The sequence below is a fragment of the Salmo salar genome, chromosome 20 (assembly GCF_965601325.2).
Source record: "Salmo salar chromosome 20, fSalSal1, whole genome shotgun sequence".
In the NCBI taxonomy this organism is placed as follows: Eukaryota; Metazoa; Chordata; class Actinopteri; order Salmoniformes; family Salmonidae; genus Salmo; species Salmo salar.
The window spans coordinates 39,942,022-39,959,090 of record NC_138310.1 but is presented as its reverse complement, the minus strand read 5'-3'; the positions used below and the strand labels follow the sequence as shown (position 1 = coordinate 39,959,090).

The 17,069-nt window shown below is 41.8% G+C and overlaps 1 pseudogene; it reads left to right on the top strand.

Annotated features, from left to right (window-relative positions):
* The window catches only part of LOC123729168 (uncharacterized), a 792,531-nt pseudogene that overhangs the window by 571,231 nt on the left and 204,231 nt on the right, over positions 1–17,069 (top strand).

The following is a 17,069-nucleotide window of genomic DNA, read 5'->3' as shown; positions in this document are numbered from 1 at the left end:
CTTTTACAATCTCCATCAGATGACACTCCTAGGACATTATGTTAGACAATGCATGCATTTTTAGTTCTATCAAGTTGATATTTATATCCAAAAACAGCGTTTTACTATGGCATTGATGTTGAGGAAATCGTTTCCCTCCAATAACCGGCAGTCAAGTCAGCGTCACAAATTAAATAATTAAAATTAGAAAACATTGGTAAAATATTATATTGTCATTTAAAGAATTATAGATTTACATCTTTTGAACGCAATCAACTTGCCAGATTTAAAAATAACCTTACTGGGAAATCACACTTTGCAATAATCTGAGCACTGTGCCCAGAAAAATACGCGTTGCGATACAGACTAGACGTCATGTTGGGGAGATCTAAAATCGAAAATACTATGTAAATAATCCATTACCTTTGATTCTCTTCATCAGATGTCACTTCCAGGTATCACAGGTCCATAACGAATGTAGTTTTGTTCAAAAAAGCTCATCATTTATGTCCAAAAATCTCCGTCTCGTTAGCACATGATGTAAGCCAGCCGGACTTCTCGTCATGAACGAGGGGAAAAAATATATTTCCGTTCGTTCAAACATGTCAAACGTTGTATAGCATAAATCATTAGGGCCTTTTTTAACCAGAACATGAATAATATTCAAGGTGGACGAATGCATAGTCTTTTATAACGTATTGGAACGAGGGTACCCAACATGAAGTAGCGCGCCAGGTGTCTAATGGGACATCACCGTTCCATGGCTCTTGTTCGGTCAGATCTCCCTCCAGAAGACTCAAAACACTTTGTAAAGGCTGGTGACATCTAGTGGAAGCAATAGGAAGTGCCAAAATATTCCTAAACCCCTGTGTTTTTCAATGGGATAGGTTTAAAGTCAATACAACACATCAGGTATCCACTTCCTGTCAGAAAATGTCTCAGGGTTTTGCCTGCCAAATGAGTTCTGTTATACTCACAGACACCATTCAAACAGTTTTGGAAACTTTAGAGTGTTTTCTATCCATATATAATAAGTATATGCATATTCTAGTTACTGGGTAGGATTAGTAACCAGATTAAATCGGGTACATTTTTTTTATCCAGACGTGCAAATGCTGCCCCCTAGACCCAACAGGATATGACTATTTTACACCATTTTAAAGACAAGACTCTCCTTTATCTAACCACACTGTCCGATGTCAAAAAGGCTTTACAGCGAAAGCAAAACATTAGATTATGTCAGCAGAGTACCCAGCCAGAAATAATCAGACACCCATTTTTTAAGCTAGCATATAATGTCACAAAAAACAAAACCACAGCTAAATGCAGCACTAACCTTTGATGATCTTCATCAGATGACACACCTAGGACATTATGTTATACAATACATGCATGTTTTGTTCAATCAAGTTCATATTTATATCAAAAAACAGCTTTTTACATTAGCATGTGACGTTCAGAACTAGCATTCCCACCGAACACTTCCGGTGAATTTACTAAATTACTCACGATAAACGTTCACAAAAAACATAACAAGTATTTTAAGAATTATAGATACAGAACTCCTCTATGCACTCGCTATGTCCGATTTTAAAATAGCTTTTCGGTGAAAGCACACTTTGCAATATTCTAAGTAGATAGCCCGGCATCACAGGGCTAGCTATTTAGACACCCACCAAGTTTAGCCCTCACCAAAGTCAGATTTACTACCTTTGCTGTTCTTCGTCAGAATGCACTCCCAGGACTTCTACTTCAATAACAAATGTTGGTTTGGTTCAAAAGAATCCATAGTTATATCCAAATAGCGGCGTTTTGTTCGTGCGTTCAAGACACTATCCAAGGGTAACGAAGGGTTACGCGCCCGACGCGTTTCGTGACAAAAAAATGCTAAATATTCCATTACCGTACTTCGAAGCATGTCAACCGCTGTTTAAAATCTATTTTTATGCCATTTTTCTCGTAAAAAAGCGATAATATTCCGACCGGGAGTGGTTGTTTTCGTTCAAAGAGAGAGAAAGTAAACATGGAGTCGACTCGTGCACGCGCCTCAGTCTCATAGTACTCTGACCGACCACTATCCAAACGCGCTAATGTTTTTCAGCCAGGGCCTGCAAAGCCACGATTCAGCTTTTTGCCGCCTTCTGAGAACCCATGGGAGCCGTAGGAAGTGTCACGTAACAGCAGAGATCCCCTGTTTTGGATAGAGATAATCAAGAAGGCCAAGAAATGGTCAGACAGGGTACTTCCTGTACAGAATCTTCTCAGGTTTTGGCCTGCCAAATGAGTTCTGTTATACTCACAGACACCATTCAAACAGTTTTAGAAACTTTGGAGTATTTTCTATCCAAAGCTAATAATTATATGCATATTCTAGTTTCTGGGCATGAGTAATAATCAGATTAAATCGTGTACGTTTTTTATCCGGCCGTGAAAATACTGCCCCCTATCCATAACAGGTTAAATTGTATTGTTTATTTGCGTATTAGGGTACCTATGGTTTGATTATAAACGTTGTTTGACTTGTTTGGATAAGTTTATTGGTAACGTTTGGGATTCATTTTGTATGCTGAAGCGCGCCAGCTAAACTGAGTTTTTATGGATATAAAGAACGACTTTATCGAACAAAAGGACCATTTGTAATATAACTGGGACCTATTGGAGTGCCAACAGAAGAAGATCTTCTTCTACCTCTTCTGTTGTGACATTGTTTTGGGTCAGCCTCTGGGATCAGATCAAATGCCCTGGGTGCTGGTGCGAACAAAGTATCCACTGTGGGAAAGTCGTATTCCTGGTTGTAATGTTGGTAAGTTGACGTCGCTCTGATATCCAATAGTTCTTCCCAGCTGTATGTAATGTCTCTTAACCTCTCTAGGCTAGGCGGGACGAATTCGTCCCACCTACGTAACAGCCACTGCTATCCTGTGGCGCGATTTTCAAAACCTTAAAAATCCTATTACTTCAATTTCTCAAACATATGACTATTTTACAGCCATTTAAAGATAAGACTCTCGTTAATCTAACCACACTGTCCGATTTCAAAAAGGCTTTACAACGAAAGCAAAACATTAGATTATGTCAGCAGAGTACCAAGCCAGAAATAATCAGACACCCATTTTTCAAGCCAGCATATAATGTCACCAAAACCCAGAAGACAGCTAAATGCAGCACTCACCTTTGATGATCTTCATCAGATGACAACCCTAGGACATTATGTTATACAATACATGCATGTTTTGTTCAATCAAGTTCATATTTATATCAAAAACCAGCTTTTTACATTAGCATGTGACGTTCAGAACTAGCATACCCCCCGCAAACTTCCGGGGAATTCGCTAACATTTTACTAAATTACTCACGATAAACGTTCACAAAAAGCATAACAATTATTTTAAGAATTATAGATACAGACCTCCTCTATGCACTCGATATGTCCGATTTTAAAATAGCTTTTTGGTGAAAGCACATTTTGCAATATTCTAAGTACATAGCCCAGGCATCACGGGCTAGCTATTTAGACACCCGGCAAGTTTAGCACTCACCATAATCATATTTACTATTATAAAAGTTTGATTACCTTTTGTTGTCTTCGTCAGAATGCACTCCCAGGACTGCTACTTCAATAACAAATGTTGGTTTGGTCCAAAATAATCCATCGTTATATCCGAATAGCGGCGTTTTGTTCGTGCGTTCCAGACACTATCCGAAATGGTAAAGAAGGGTCGTGCGCATGGCGCAATTCGTGACAAAAAAATTCTAAATATTCCATTACCGTACTTCGAAGCATGTCAACCGCTGTTTAAAATCAATTTTTATGCCATTTTTCTCGTAGAAAAGCGATAATATTCCGACAGGGAATCTCCTTTTCGGCAAACAGAGGAAAAAAATCACAAAGGCGGGGGCGGTCGGGTCACGCGCCTAAGCCCAGAGTCCCTTGATCGGCCACTTGAGAAAGGCGATCATGTGTTTCAGCCTGGGGCTGGGATGACGACATTCTGTTTTTTCCCGGGCTCTGAGCGCCTATGGACGACGTAGGAAGTGTCACGTTAGAGCAGAGATCCTTAGTAAAAGATAGAGATGGAAAAGAAGTTCAAGAAATGGTCAGACAGGCCACTTCCTGTAAAGGAATCTCTCAGGTTTTGACCTGCCATTTGAGTTCTGTTATACTCACAGACACCATTCAAACAGTTTTAGAAACTTTAGGGTGTTTTCTATCCATATGTAATAAGTATATGCATATTCTAGTTACTGGGTAGGAGTGGTAACCAGATTAAATCGGGTATGTTTTTTATCCAGCCGTGTCAATACTGCCCCCTAGCCCTAACAGGTTAACCTCTCTAGGCTAGGCGGGACGAATTCGTCCCACCTACGTAACAGCCACTTGCAGCCTGTGGCGCGATTTTCAAAATCTTAAAAATCCTATTACTTCAATTTCTCAAACATATGACTATTTTACAGCCATTTAAAGATAAGACTCTCGTTAATCTAACCACACTGTCCGATTTCAAAAAGGCTTTACAACGAAAGCAAAACATTAGATTATGTCAGCAGAGTACCAAGCCAGAAATAATCAGACACCCATTTTTCAAGCCAGCATATAATGTCACCAAAACCCAGAAGACAGCTAAATGCAGCACTCACCTTTGATGATCTTCATCAGATGACAACCCTAGGACATTATGTTATACAATACATGCATGTTTTGTTCAATCAAGTTCATATTTATATCAAAAACCAGCTTTTTACATTAGCATGTGACGTTCAGAACTAGCATACCCCCCGCAAACTTCCGGGGAATTCGCTAACATTTTACTAAATTACTCACGATAAACGTTCACAAAAAGCATAACAATTATTTTAAGAATTATAGATACAGACCTCCTCTATGCACTCGATATGTCCGATTTTAAAATAGCTTTTTGGTGAAAGCACATTTTGCAATATTCTAAGTACATAGCCCAGGCATCACGGGCTCGCTATTTAGACACCCGGCAAGTTTAGCACTCACCATAATCATATTTACTATTATAAAAATGTCATTACCTTTTGTTGTCTTCGTCAGAATGCACACCCAGGACAGCTACTTCAATAACAAATGTTGGTTTGGTCCAAAATAATCCATCGTTATATCCGAATAGCGGCGTTTTGTTCGTGCGTTCCAGACACTATCCGAAATAGTAAAGAAGTGTCACGCGCTTGGCGCAATTCCTGACAATAAAATTCAAAGTATTCCATTGCCGTACGTCGAAGCATGTCAACCGCTGTTTAAAATCAATTTTTACGTCATTTTTCTCGTAGAAAAGCGATAATATTCCGACAGGGAATCTCCTTTTCGGCAAACAGAGGAAAAAATCCCAAAGGCGGGGGCGGTCGGGGTCACGCGCATAAGCTAGTGTCTCTTGATGGGCCACTTGAGAAAGGCGATAATGTGTTTCAGCCTGGGGCTGGAATGACGACATTCTGTTTTTTCCCGGGCTCTGAGCGCCTATGGACGACGTAGGAAGTGTCACGTTAGAGCAGAGATCCTTAGTAAAAGATAGAGATGGAAAAGAAGTTCAAGAAATGGTCAGACAGGCCACTTCCTGTAAAGGAATCTCTCAGGTTTTGACCTGCCATTTGAGTTCTGTTATACTCACAGACACCATTCAAACAGTTTTAGAAACTTTAGGGTGTTTTCTATCCATATGTAATAAGTATATGCATATTCTAGTTACTGGGTAGGAGTGGTAACCAGATTAAATCGGGTATGTTTTTTATCCAGCCGTGTCAATACTGCCCCCTAGCCCTAACAGGTTAAATCGTCAGGTGATCTAGACCTCTCCTCTCATCCCCCTTTTCTTTGTCTCTTCCTCCCAGGTGTGTAGAGATCATTGCTAAGGAGAGGAGGAATCTCAAAGAACTCGACCTGGTCTTCTGCAAGATCACTGACAACGGTAAACATCACAATCTATTCACTCTATTTCTATAACTTCTGCTCTCTATCAGGAACAGTGTGAGACAGAGAGACTGTGAGACAGAGAGAGTGTGACACAGATAGAGAGTGTGAAACAGAGAGAGAGTGTGACACAGAGAGAGAGTGTGACACAGAGAGAGAGAGTGCGAGTCAGAGAGAGTGCGAGTTGTTGTACTGTGTGTGTGTTCTGCTTTAGTTGACCTCAGAAAGGTGCCTGTCTCTCTAGCTCCGGAATCAGATCCTGTACACCCCTTTCATGTTTACTGATATCATCTAAATACCTCATCTATAATCCACACACATCATCAGATCTGAACCTAGTGAGCTCTCTCTCCTCTCGACCAACCCAATACAGTAATGGTTTCATGAATTGTGTTTGCATGTCAAGCCCTTGGTAGCATGGACGTTACTCACATTACTCACAAATTTGTTGGTCTAGTATTTTTCTCCCCAGTGTAAGATCCTATGGTATCTCAGTCTAGTCTGTGGTGGTCAGGGGAACTGTGTGTTCATGTGTTAAATCGTTCAGGGGTTTCACTGCCATGTGTTTCCCCTCTAGCCAAACCATTGTGACTGTAATCACTGGACCACTCCCCTCTAGCCAACCCATTGTGACTGTAATCACTGGACCACTCCCCTCTAGCCAACCCATTGTGACTGTAATCACTGGACCACTCCCCGTGAGTGTTTCTGTGTGTTCATGCTGGACCTGAACCGTGCACCGACAACTTGATAAATGACCACCTCTTGCTCCCTCGTTCTCTCTCACTCTCTCTCTCTTTTTCTTGTTCTCTCTCTCTGAACAAGATTAATTAGTGATCCCGGATCTTCTCTGTTTATTAATGACCATTCAGACCATCAGTGACTACCTCAGGTCTTAGGGGTCTGCGTGTATGTATGCATGTTTTTGTGTGTGTGTGTTGTCAGGCCTTCCTGTTGTGGCCAGATCCTCTCTCCCAGATCTAATAGAATGATTCCTGCTCCAGCCTTTGATAAATGGAATCCTAGACGTAAGGCTTTCCATCTGCCATGCTGGGCCAGTCTGTTCCGCCCATCTCCTACAATAATGATTCTATATTAATGGCTGCCAGGAGAAAATTTGAGATGTCTACGAGCCGCTTGTGATCAATTGTTCCATTTCCCCTGGTCATTCGCTTCCTGTGTGTTTAGTTTTTATTAGAAAGGGGGGGGGGGGGGGGGGGGGGTAGAGAGGGAGACAATAACAAGGGAAGAAATAGCTTTAGTAATGGAGATTTAGTTACACATTAAACATGTATACTGAACAAAAATACATACAGTAAATGCAATATGTAAAGTGTTCGTCCCATGTTTCATGAGCTGAAATAAAATATCCCAGAAATGTTCCATTCCACAAAAATGTGACTCACCACCTGGATTCGGTCTTCTGTAGCAAAATATGAAATTGTGTTTTTTTTCATTAGATAAAAGTAGAGACTCAGAGCTACAAAATGGTATGTCATACACTGCATTTGAGGAACAATGGGAAAGTTATTCTGCTTTGAAAGTTGATCAAAATCGCCATTGAATGTTTTGCTATCTAGTGAAGAGCTCTTCTTTGTCTACACCCATTCAGCATCGTTCACACCCTCTTAAGCTTGAGCCCCACCCATCTCGTTTTGCTCTCGAAGAGCACACTTGACGCTCTGTACAATGATTTGTTTACCTCTGGATAACATGAAAACAGCCTAACCAGCTCTGCTGGCAACAATTTCATTATGCTTTGTTGCAGATGTTTACTGACACCGGCCATATTCAATGGGTGTTGTACACACGTCATGTAACATTAGCTAACGAGCCAGCCAGCCGACGTTAGCTAGTTAAACAACAGTGAACAGTGCCAACAATGCCACAGTGCTGTCCAATGTTAGCTAGCTAACGTTAGGCTCTAACTAGAACAGCAAAAGGCTCTGGGAAACTAATAATAACGTCAGGTAGGGAGCAAGTCAGCTAACATTAGCTAGCTACTTAACAGTACACTTTATAGCTTGAAATGAAACCACTTTCTGTCAAAATTAGAAAACTTGTAATATCTGAAAAGGTAGCTAGCTAACGCTAGACTATCTTACCTGTATACATTATCATGCATGGACGCGTCTCTCTGTCAGGAATGCCATGCCACAGTTGCTCTTAGATTGAAGATGTCATCCGGAGACAGACGTTTTCTCCATCTCTTTAGCTATCAAACTCTATTTCAACTGATTTCAATACTTGATCCTCCAGAAAGTGGAGAGCAACCCTTTTGCAGCTCCACTACACAATACATAACAAAAAAGCCGCTTTCGACAGGATTACCAACACAGACTGACAAGCTTCTATGGCAGATCAATCCAAACTCCTCTCTCGGCATGTCCAGCCCACTCATTATCTCATTCAATCATGGCTAGGGGGAAGGTTGCTTTTTCTGTGGCTTAACCGACAAGGCTTGTAATTGAACAATTTTATTTGTATTTACAGATGGCATGCACATTAAGGCATTTGAAAGTTCACATGTTAGAAAAGGCATTTCTGTCAAAAAACACATTTAGATTTATAAAAAAAATTACATTCAAACGGCTCTCCTGTAAAGTCATGACTTGCGACATACTCCTAGTTTGCTGAATTGGTCACATCTTATTTCTCTCAAATTCTGTGCACACATTTGTTTACATCCCTCTTAGTAAGCATTTCTCCTTCGTCAAGATAATACATCCAGCTGACAGGTGTGGCATATCAAGAAGCTGATTAAACAGCATGATTGTTACACAGGTGCGCCTTGTGCTGGGGACAATAAAAGGCCACTCTAAAATGTGCAGTTTTGTACCACAACACAATGCCACAAATGTCTCAAGTGTTGAGGGAGTGTGCAAATGGCATACCGACTGCAGGAATGTTCACCAGTGCTGTTGCCAGAGAATTTAATGTTAATTTATCTACCATAAGCTGCCTCCGGTGTCGTTTTAGAGAATTTGTCAGTACGTCCAACTGGCCTCACAACCGCAGACCACGTGTAACCACATCAGCCCAGGACCTCCACATCCGGCTTCTTCATCTGCAGAATCGTCTGAAACAAGCAACCTGGACAGCTGATGAAACTGTGGGTTTGCGAAACTGAAGAATTTCTCAGGGAAGCTCAACTGCGTGCTCGTTGTCCTCACCAGGGTCTTGACCTGGCTGCAGTTGAATGCACAGAGATAACATGATGTGATCCTGTGGCCCATTGTCGCGCCATTCATCCACCGCCATCACCTCATGTTTCAGAAAGATATTGCACAGCCCCATGTCGTTACACAATTCCTGGAAGCTGAAAATGTCCCAGTTCTTCCAAAGCCTGCATACCCACCAGACATGTTTGCATGTTTGAGCATGTTTGGGATGCTCTCGATCGACATGTATGACAGCGTGTTCCAGTTCCCGTCAATAACCAGCAACTTCGCACAGCCATTGAAGATGAGTGGGACAACATTCCACAGGCCACAATCAACAGCCTGATCAACTCTATGTGAAGGAGATATGTTGCACTGCTTAGTCCAACACACATGCGCACACACATGCACACACAAGCACACTGGCACAGACACACAAGCCTTGTGTCACGTCATCTGGTCAGTAATTGTGTTGACGACAGGGTAAAGCAGTGCTGGTCTGTCTGAATTTACAGCAATGACACACACTTCCTCTCTCTAACTACTCTGCTGTGAGAGAAGTTAGAGACTACACACACACACACGGACAACATTCACATTCATTCATAGAACAGCAGTAGAGACTGTTGTGGAGGGAGCAGAAATATAGACTGTTGTGGAGGGAGCGGTATTATAGACTGTTGTGGAGGGAACATCAGTAAAAGAGACTGTTGTGGAGGGAACAGCAGTAAAAGAGACTGTTGCGGAGGGAACAGCAGGAGAGACTGTTGTGGAGGGAGTAGCCGTAGAGACTGTTGTGGAGGGAGCTGTAGTAGAGACTGTTGTGGAGGGAGCAGTCGTAGAGACTGTTGTGGAGGGAGCAGTCGTAGAGACTGTTGTGGAGGGAGCAGTAGTAGAGACTGTTGTGGAGGGAGCAGTAGTAGAGACTGTTGTGGATGGAGCAGCAGTATTAGTAATAGAGACTGTTGTGAAGGGAGCCGCAGTAGAGACTTTTCTGGAAGGAGCAGTAGTAGAGACTGTTGTAGAGGGATCAGCAGTATTAGTAATAGAGACTGTTGTAGAGGGAGCTGGGTATATGCTCTGTGTTGAACTGACATAGTTTATTGAGTGCTGGATACATGCTCTGTGATGAACTGACATAGTCTATTGAGTGCTGGGTACATGCTCTGTGTTGAACTGACAGTTTATTGAGTGATGGGTACATTCTCTTTGTTGAACTGATGTTATTTATTGAGTGCTGTGTACATGCTCTGTGTTGAACTGACATAGTTTATTGAGTGCTGGATACATGCTCTGTGATGAACTGACATAGTCTATTGAGTGCTGGGTACATGCTCTGTGTTGAACTGACAGTTTATTGAGTGATGGGTACATTCTCTTTGTTGAACTGATGTTATTTATTGAGTGCTGTGTACATGCTCTGTGTTGAACTGACATAGTTTATTGAGTGCTGGGTACATGCTCTGTGTTGAACTCACACAGGTTATTGAGTACTGGGTACATGCTCTGTATTGAACTGGCATAGTGTATTGAGTGCTGGATACATACTTGTCATCTGGAACTGATGTTTAGACCCAGCAACATGCTGTGGATGGATCTCTCATCATCTCTCTGAGTGACCCTCTGCACTAAAGACCTGCAGCTCAATGCCTGACCTGACCACTATCATGTCACATCAATATCCAGATCAAATCTGCCATTGGATATCTCACTCAAAAGCCCATATCGGTATTGTGTGTGTAGGTGAATGCATGCATGGTGTGTGTGATGTTTCTTCATTGATCTGTGGAAACACGACACTGATGAGAACGCTTGTAAGACCTCTCTCTCTCTCGCCAATCCCAATCCCATGTGTCGATCACTTCTCCTCTGTCTGTCTCTGTAATGGAAGTGGACAGGGGAGAATTTGCCAGAGAGTCACTAGAGTTTGAGTATCCATTTCTGTGGTTGTATTGCTGCAAATAGAAAGGTTATTCAGGGGAATCTTTTGGTGTGTGTTCCATCTCTGTTACAGTTACAGTGGCAAGAAAAAGTATGTGAACCTTTTGGAATTACCTGGATTTCTGCATAAATTGGTCATAAAATGTCATCTGATCTTCATCTAGGTCACAACAATAGACACAGTCTGCTTAAACTAATAACACACAAACAATTATATGTTGTCATGTCTTTATTGAACACACCGTGTAAACATTCACAGTGCAGGGTGGAAAAAGTATGTGAACCCTTGGATTTAATAACTGGTTGACCCTCCTTTGCCAGCAATAACCTCAACCAAACATTTTCTGTACTTGCGGATCAGACCTGCACAACGGTCAGCAGGAATTTTGGACCACTCCTCTTTACAAAACTGTTTCAGTTCAGCAATATTCTTAGGATGTCTGGTATGAACTGCTCTCTTGTGGTCATGCCACAGCATCTCAATTGGGTTGTGGTCGGGACTCTGACTGGGCCACTCCAGAAGGCGTATTTTCTTCTGTTGAAGCCATTCTGTTGTTAATTTACTTCTGTGTTTTGGGTAGTTGTCCTGTTGCATCACCCAGCTTCTGTTGAGTTTCAATCGGCGGACAGATATCCTTACATTCTCTTGCAAAATGTCTTGATAAACTTGGGAATTAATTTTTCTGTCGATGATAGCAAGCTCACCAGGCCCTGAGGCAGCAAAGCAGCTCCAAACAAGGATGCTCCCTTCACCATACTGTACAGTTGGGATGAGGTTTTGATGCTGGTGTGCTGTGCCTTTTTGTATCCACACATAGTGTTGTGTGTTCATTCCAAAACAACTCAACTTTAGTTTCAACTTTAGTTTCACCAATAGCGTTGTGGAGCATCCAGATGCTCTTTTACGAACTTCAGACTTGCAGCAATGTTCTTTTTGGATAGCAGTGGCTTCTTCGGTGGTGTCCTCCCATGAGTGTTTTACATATCGTCAACAGAGATGTTAGCATGTTCCAGAGATTTCTGTAAGTCTTTAGTTTAGACTCTAGGATTCTTCTTAACCTCATTGAGCATTCTGTGCTGTTCTCTTGGAGTCATCTTTGCAGGATGGCCACTCCTAGGGAGAGAAGCATCAGTGCTGAACTTTCTTCATTTATAGACAATTTGTCTTACCGTGGACTGATGAACATCAAGGCTTTTAGAGATACTTTTGTAACCCTTTCCAGCTTTATGCAAGTCAACAATTCTTAATCTTGGGTCTTCTGAGATCACTTTTGTTCGAGGCATGGTTCACATCAGGCAATGCTTCTTCTGAATAGCAAACTCACATGTGGAGAGTGTTTTCTTATTGGGCAGGGCAGGGCACAATAATTTGTGTTATTAACTGTTTGTCTGTTTGTCTGTTGTCTGTTTGTCTGTTGTTGTGACTTAGATGAAGATTAGATCTAATTTTATGACCAATTTATGCAGAAATCCAGATAATTCCAAAGGGTTCACATACTTTTTCTTGCCACTGTACTTTTAAACGTTACACAGTCTATCATTAAGAGCAGGCCCAAACCCAGGGCTGGTGATCGCTGCCCTAGCAAGAGAGATCAGTACCCTCCTGAGTCTTTGTCTAAACTGAACTTTAACCCTGCAGCCCTCTTCTACCTGCTCTGGAATGATATGCTGCTGTCTGCTTTTTCCCAGCAAAAAGACCTTGAGACCTCTCTCTCTCTATACTAACTTATGGTAAACATCCTTGGCAGGTATCCTGGGAGGGAGGAGTGGTGGGCCATTAACCGAAAGGTTGCTGGATCGAATCCCTGAGCTGACAAGCTGTCGTTCTGCACCTAAGCAAGGTAGTTAACCTCCAACAACTGCTCCCCGGGCGCCAATGACGGCAGCCTCTCGCACCTCTCTGATTCAGAGGGGTTGTGTTAAATGAGGAAGACATTTCAATTGAATGCATTCAGTTGTACAACTGACTAGGTATCCCTCTTTCTCTGCCATTTACATTTTAGTCATTTAGCAGACGCTCTTATCCAAAGCGACTAACAGGCACAATTAGGGTTAAGATCATTGCTGAAGGGCGCATCAACAGATTTTTCACATAGTTGGCTCTGGGAATCGAACCAGCAACCTTTCAGTTACTGGCCCAACATTCTTAACCACAAGGCTACCCAGTCATTTGTCCCTGATCATGTACATCTGGATGTGCCAGAAGAGAGCATGAAAGCGTCTATGCATGCATCTGTGCGTGTGTCTATACGTGTATCTGTCTTTGTGTGTGTTTGTGGGATTTGCTCTGTGTGTGGCTGGCATTATCTTGTTGTGGTGATGTGGACTAATGCATGTTATCTGTCCTCTTTAGAGGGCCCTGATAAGGACTGCCCTCTGTGGTGCATAAAAAAAGGAAGCCCTTCTCTCACTCGTGTGTGTGTGTGTGTGTGTGTGTGCGTGTGTTTGTTCATCTGTATGCATACTATAAATGCACCTCTCTTGCTTTCTCAGTCTCTTTTTCTCTCTCCATTCTCTTTCATTCAATCATTATCTCACATCTCACGTCGTTTGAATTCTCCTCCTGCTTCCCCCTTACCACCCGCTCCTCTCCTCTCCATACCATCCTTATCCCTCTCTCTCCTTCACCCACTCCATCCCTCTCTCTGTTCTCTCTTTCATCTGAAGGGTAGACTTTAAGCATCCTAGATGTTGAGATATGTTGTTTCTCTGCCACTCCCTTCTGGTAGGCTCACAGGAATAGTGTGGGCCGATGCTCTCCTGGTGACGTCTGTCTCTCTCTGTGTGTGTGTGTGCGATCATGCTAACATATTTGTTTCCCCTACACACCGCCCTAGGGGGTAATGTAAATCCATACAATCTCCACTGGTTTTACAATCTCAGATTACTGAGTATGACAGAGGCAGAGCAGTGTGGATGATGCAAATATAAACACATTTTTATTTTCTAAAGACATACAGTTGAAGTCGGAAGTTTACATACATTTTAGCCAAATACATTTAAACTCAGTTTTTCACAATTCCTGACATTTAATACTTGTAAAAATTCCCTGTTTTAGGCCAGTTAGGATCACCACTTTATTTTAAGAATGTGAAATGTCAGAATAATAGTAGAGAGAATGATTTATTTCAGCTTTTATGTCTTTCATCACATTCCCATTGGGTCAGAAGTTTACATACACTCAATTAGTATTTGGTAGCATTGCCTTTAAAGTTGTTTAACTTGGGTCAAACGTTTCGGTTAGCCTTCCACAAGCTTCCCACAATAAGTTGGGTGAATTTTGGCTCATTCCTTCTGACAGAGCTGGTGTAACTCAGTCAGGTTTGTAGGCCTCCTTGGTCGGACACGCTTTTTCAGATCTGCCCACAAATTTTCTATGGGATTGAGGTCAGGGCTTTGTGGTGGCAACTCAAATGCCTTGACTTTGTTGTCCTTAAGCCATTTTTCCACAACTTTGGAATTATGCTTGGGGTCATTGTCCGTTTGGAAGACCCATTTGCGACCAAGCTTTAACTTCCTGACTCATGTCTTGAGATGTTGCTTCAATATATCCACATAATTCTTCCTCCCTCATGATGCCATCTCTTTTGTGAAGTGCACCAGTCCCTCCTGCAGAAAAGCAACCCCACAACATGATGCTGCCACCCCCGTGCTTCACGGTTGGGATAGTGTTCTTTTTCCTCCAAACATAACGATGGTCATTATGGCCAAACAGTTACATTTTTGTTTCATCAGACCAGAGGACATTTCTCTAAAAAGCACGATGTGCTTTTTAGAGAAACTGCATGTGCAGTTGCAAAGCGTAGTCTGGCTTTTTCATGGTGGATTTGGAGCAGTGGCTTCTACCTTGCTGAGCGGTCTTTCAGGTTATGTCGATATAGGACAAGTTTTACTGTGGATATAGATACTTTTGTACCTGTTTCCTCCAGCATCTTCACAAGGTCCTTTGCTGTTGTTCTGTTGCAGTTTTCACACCAAAGTACGTTCATCACTAGGAGACAGAACGCGTCTCCTTCCTGAGCGGTATGACGGCTGCGTGGTCCCATGGTGTTTATACTTGCGTACTATTGTTTGTACAGATGAACGTGGTATCTTCAGGCGTTTGGAAATTGCTCCAAAGGATGAACCAGACTTGTGGAGATCTACAATTTTTTTCTGAGGTCTTGGATGATTTCTTTTGATTTTCCCATTATGTCACACAAATAGTCACTGCGTTTGAAGGTAGGCCTTGAAATACATCCACAGGTACACCTCCAATTGACTCAAATGATGTCAATTAGCCTATCAGAAGCTTCTAAAGCCATGACATTATTTTCTGGAATTTTCCAAGCTGTTTAACCTCTTACATCTAGACGTTCCGCTAGCGGAACACCTGCTCCAATATCCAATGATAGGCGTGGCGCGAATTACAAATTCCTCAAAAATACAAAAACTTCAATTTTTCAAACATATGACTATTTCACAGCATTTTAAAGACAAGACTCTCCTTTATCTAACCACACTGTCCGATTTCAAAAAGGCTTTACAGCGAAAGCAAAACATTAGATTATGTCAGCAGAGTATCAAGCCAGAAATAATCAGACACCCATTTTTCAAGCTAGCATATAATGTCACAAAAACCCAGAAGACAGCTAAATGCAGCACTAACCTTTGATGATCTTCATCAGATGACACACCTAGGACATTATGTTATACAATACATGCATGTTTTGTTCAATCAAGTTCATATTTATATCAAAAAACAGCTTTTTGCATTAGCATGTGTCGTTCAGAACTAGCATACCCCCGCAAACTTCTGGGGAATTTGCTAACAATTTACTAAATTACTCACGATAAACGTTCACAAAAAGCATAACAATTATTTTAAGAATTATAGATACAGAACTCCTCTATGCACTCGATATGTCCGATTTTGAAATAGCTGTGTGTGAAAGCACATTTTGCAATATTCTAAGTACATAGCCCAGCCATCACGGGCTAGCTATTTAGACACCCGGCAAGTTTAGCCTTCACCAAAATCAGATTTACTATTATAAAAGTTTGATTATCTTTTGTTGTCTTCGTCAGAATGCACTCCCAGGACTGCTACTTCAATAACAAATGTTGGTTTGGTCCAAAATAATCCATCGTTATATCCGAATAGCGGCGTTTTGTTCGTGCGTCCCAGACACTATCCGAAATGGTAAATCAGGGTCGTGCGCATGGCGCAATTCGTGACAAAAAATGTCTAAATATTCCATTACCGTACTTCGAAGCATGTCAACCGCTGTTTAAAATCAATTTTTATGCAATTTATCTCGTAAAAAAGCGATAATATTCCGACCGGGAATCTCCTTTTCGGCAAACAGAGGAAAAATCACAAAGACGGGGGCGGCCAGGGCACGCGCCTAAGCCCACAGTCCCTTGATCGGCCACTTGAGAAAGGCGATAATGTGTTTCAGCCTGGGGCTGGGATGACGACATTCAGGTTTTTCCGGGGTCTGAGCGCCCATGGAAGATGTAGGAAGTGTCACGTTAGAGCAGAGATCCTTTGTAAAAGATAGAGATGGCAAAGAAGTTCAAGAAATGGTCAGACAGGCCACTTCCTGTAAAGGAATCTCTCAGGTTTTGACCTGCCATTTGAGTTCTGTTATACTCACAGACACCATTCAAACCGTTTTAGAAACTTTGGAGTGTTTTCTATCCAAAGCCAATAATTATATGCATATTCTAGTTACTGGGCAGGAGTAGTAACCAGATTAAATCGGGTACGTTTTTTATCCAGCCGTGAAAATACTGCCCCCTAGCCATAACAGGTTAAAGGCACAGTCAACTTAGTGTTTGTAAACTTCTGACCCACTGGAATTGTGATACAGTGAATTATAAGTAAAATAATCTGTCTGTAAACAATTGTTGGAAAAAATTACTTGTGTTATGCACAAAGTAGATGTCCTAACTGACTTGCCAAAACTATAGTTTGTTAACCTCTTGGGGCTAGGTGGGACGCTAGCGTGCCACCCGTGGTGCACTCCATCAACAGCAGGTGCATTTCAAGAGCGGCAAATTTGAATCCAAAT